Raw genomic sequence first — 4,656 nt, forward strand, 5'->3', positions numbered from 1 at the left:
GGACATAAGTAGCCTCGACCGCATGAGGAGTGACGCAAGCCCCAGCTTTTCCCCGATCAGCGAAACTCCAAGATCGTCTCACCCTAGTGTCCTCTTCGGCAGGTGATAACTGCAAGTGTACATGTAGGTGTAGCTAGTTTCGAAATAAGAATATTGATTCCATAGAGAGCCCACATGCCATGGTCTAATATTTGTTCTTTTTTACAACTCACCAAATACTACACAAGGATGCGCTTAATTCCAAGTAAAGGTGAAAAAGGTTGATTGAGTGTGTGGAACAGTAAAAGTAAAAGTATTTAAAGTAACTAAAGAAAAAAGAACATAGTGTTGTAAAGGCAATGAAACTGGAGTGGGCTAAAGTGTTCTCGAAGAATCTTGGATTCACCTCAAGTATGTGGAGTGTAAAATATTAGATATTCTAGACATTCTTTTATGCTCGTGTATGGGAGAAGCTCCACATACGACGGTTGCAGACCAGCCATCTGTTCAACCGCCCTCTCATAACTACAGTAATGTAAAGGGGCATCCACCTCAGTACATTAGAGCATCCCCACTCGTTGGCGCTCCCCACGCCCAAATCCGGCGAAATTTTCGTCCGGATTGGAGGAAGATTTGGCGTGGGGAGGAGTAGTTTCCCAGTCGTGTGCTCCCCAAGCGGCGTTTCTCGGGGAAAAAGAGGATGTCTCGGGGAATCCGGACGAAAGAGGAGACACGTGGGCGTGGGCGGTTGGTTTAGCTTCATCCGGAGTCCCCGAGCGCTCCCCGGGGGACCGGGGATGGCATGGGGAGTCCGGACGAAAATAGGCTCAAATCCGGATCAAAACGAGGAACCGGGGGCCTGACTGGGCTGTTTTTCGCCGTCCGGATGAAAAAAAGTGGCCGTGGGGGGCTCTGTGGGGAGACGAGTGGAGATGCTCTTACTATTAAGGGTTTCCCTAGGATCCCATGGTTATGGATGTATGCTCTATGAGTCTCCCCTAATTCCCCCTTGACCATGTGATAGATGATTGACACGAGGGTTTCACTTGATGCCTCCTCCCTACCACGTGTCCAAGGGTAAATCCCTCTCTTGTCCTTAAAGGTCGACTTCATACAATATCAAGAGAGACAATTAATAAAAAAGATAAAGGAATGAATAAAATATCTTTATTTTAATTATAATCCATTACTAGGGTTTCACCATATTTCCAAGAACAAAGGAATCTTCCCACACATAGAGGGAGGGTACATCATCATAGCAATGAAATGGACCAAACACATAAGGGGAATGAATTATTGTTCAAATCTACACCAAAGTATAAGAAATACAACAAGATGGAGATGATGATGGTGTTGTTGTAGCTGATGGTGATGAAGATGATGCCCAAACCTCCTTGGATCCGAGTGTAGTGAGGAGCGGTGCCCTTCTGCTAGTTCCCCCGCTAGATCCCTTTCGGAGGTGAAGTTTCTGCGCTTTCTGGAGTCTATGAATGTTGGATCTCTGATCTTTTTGCACAGGGTGAAACTATTTGAAGAGACAAAGGCGGTGATGAGTCGTATGACCGGGACATACTGGCCGGCTTTGCCCGTATTAATGGTCACCAAACTCTCTGATTCCTTCGTTTTGACTATTTTCTTAGCGAGTTTTTTCTACGTGCCAAGGCAATTATCTTTACCGCTTTAAATGGCCTTCAATTAGCAAATTTACACCCATAAATGGTCGTTCCATTGATTGTGTCCATTATGTCTGTCCATTTGGGGATCCTGTTGAAACTAATATAAAAGGTGTGCGTGTGCGCGGCAAAATAATACCAAAATCCTATCACTAGTAATGCATAAATATTCTTAAAATGCATTCATCAGCATGCTGACACACTGTTGATGGCAAGACTGCGACACACATACACAAGAGTGATGGAAAGGCTACGGAGTGCAAAGCGTCTAGTGCTTCAATAGTAGTAGTGCTTTGAATATATAGTAAATTATGTTGAGAGTGCAATGGAGGGTACTAATGTTTTGCAGGAAGAAGATGACAAAAGCATAAGCTTGGTGATGCATATGCATCCCAAAAAATAGGAGATTAATGAGAAAAATCAATAAGAGATGAAAACATAAGCTTGGGGATGTCCATGCATCTCCAGGAAAAGGAGATAGAGAAAGAGAAAAAATAGCAAGAAAAGCAAGAATGGGGACCTCTCAAATATGATAGTATTTCTCAAGCGCAAAAGTCATTAGTGTTTTCGGAAATTTTTATTATGATGAATCTTATGATCATATGCATATCATTGATTTTATGGTTTCTAATAATGACTTTGATAAAGTTTTAGATATGAAATATGATAATGCTTTAGATGGACATCCTATTTTGCTTGATAATCCTCCATGCTTAAAATTTTCTACTATCTTATGGGAGGATAAAAATGTTTAAATTCTCGGTTGTGATGATACACTCATTCATGAGAGTCATATATCATTCTTGAGTTCTCCTATTTACACCATAGAGGAGAAATATGCTTTTCATAAGAAATATAGGCATAGTTTGAAATTATCCTATGGAAATCCTACTTGCAACCATGATGTTAATGATGATATTAATTCTTCCAACTATTTTGAGAGAGGGAAGCATGCTTATGATTATCAAGATATATTTAAATATTCTCTTTATGTTCCTATTAATGCCAAGTGACATTCTTCAAATTGATATATTGTTGAGTTTGCTTCTTATGCTTGCAACTATTATGAAAGAGGCTATGATAATGCCCTATTTATGTTAATAATAATTATATGTTGCATTTAAATACTGATAATATATAAGAAATGAAATGTCTCTATTTACTATGATTTAATTAAATAAAAAATTCCAATGCATACGAAGAAAGTTAAACTTTGTTGTTACATGTCTTATGCTTTGTGTTGCTCTCTTTCATGTTCAGTTTGATTATTAATTCTATTGGGAAGATCACACCATGAGAACCTAGTATTTTTTGATGGCAAACTTTTTCAAATATGAAGGAGGAAGGAGTTAAAATGAATCATTGTCCATAATATCCAAACCCCTCTTAAAAACAAGGTATGAAGTCTAGCTATATGGCTATATAGAAAGCACTTTGCAGGAGGCAACCAGATTTTTTGTTTTTTGTTTTTGTTTTGAGTCTTGTTGTAGCAATAAAGTTTCATTTTTGGGTTTTTACTAGATTTTTTGAATAAAACACCAAGTTTTACCGATTTTGGATCATGAAGTTGATAATGCATATGTGGAGTTGCAGATTTCCGCATGGGTACCGTTCCAGATTTTTTTTCATTTTTTTACTCATAACACCGATTTGTCTAATATTTGTAGTGTATTTACAATTTTTCATCCTCTGTATGCACAAAAACTGAAGAAAAATATCCTGACACTTCTAAGTCATTGAAATAATTACATTTTCTAGCAGTTGTTTCTCTAGATAGATTCTGCCTTTTGATGCAAAAGTGGTTTCTTTGAGTTTCTCTTCTATTATTTTTGATTCTCTTGAAATATTTTTTAGTGTTACCCACTTAAGAAAATCTTTGGAAATTCGAGATTCCGGTTTATTTGTAGTTTGCGTACCAGCTTGGATATTATCTTTGTGCCGCAAATGTCACCCCACATAGAAGAAATAAGAGAATGCTTTGTGTTGACGTTATTTGCAGTTAATGGAGGAACAACAAACAAGGGTCTATCACATAATGGTGAAAATCTTAACCTTAGGGATTCGCAAGGCACCCCACTAGATTTATCACACTCTCGGTTTGCACAACTAAACTTTTTTTTAGCAACAAGGATTTTCGCAAAAGCTTGGAGCGTCTTTATCTAATTTTAGTTTTTACTATTGTTTAGCAATCTTTCTTTTGAATAACATACCACATGAACTTAGCTGTTATAATTTATCTAATGGTTTGAAATTAAATTAAGTTTGGCTGCTATTAAAAAAATTGAAGGGATGAATAATTACATACGAGGAACTCATGACTAGTCTTACCATTTGTGTGATATTTTATTCTTGAGTTTATGATATCTTGAAAGTGTCACATGTATTACTATCACTCATTTACAACTTTTATGTTTAGTTTTAAGTTTATCTTCCATGTTAGGGCATGACTAGTACTATGGACATTTTTGCATGATTTTTCCTATGGCCAAACTTCTCCCTATTGCAATCCTTTCACGTACGAAACTTTATGTAGTGTGTGTGTGCATTCAACTACTTTGAGCCAAGTTATTACAGTGAGTCCATCATATCTACCTATATATGGCTTTCAATTCCAGTCTAAGTATATTTCTCATAGACTACTTTATTTATATTCTAAAACTTGTGTACTTTCGTCTATTCTTGGCATGGAGAAATAGTTGTGGGGTGACCATGCACTTGACAAGCACAACCCCCCTTGTAATAATAAAATGAGTTGTAAAATATGAGGGCATAAACCCTCCAACTTGGGTGGTATCATCTTTATTAAAAAGAAAAGAAAAAGAAAAATGTTAGTGACATATGTTGCATATGTCATTTGTTTAGTTGAGTTAGATATGTTTTTTGGACCATTAACTTAATCCACGCTTACGTATGGACCTTTTCAGGTAAGAACGTATCCGACTGATATTATTATCATTAGAGTATGGATAGTCATCGGTATAAACACTATGGTGTGAACGAGGTG

This window comes from Lolium rigidum, chromosome 1, assembly GCF_022539505.1.
Source record: "Lolium rigidum isolate FL_2022 chromosome 1, APGP_CSIRO_Lrig_0.1, whole genome shotgun sequence".
In the NCBI taxonomy this organism is placed as follows: Eukaryota; Viridiplantae; Streptophyta; class Magnoliopsida; order Poales; family Poaceae; genus Lolium; species Lolium rigidum.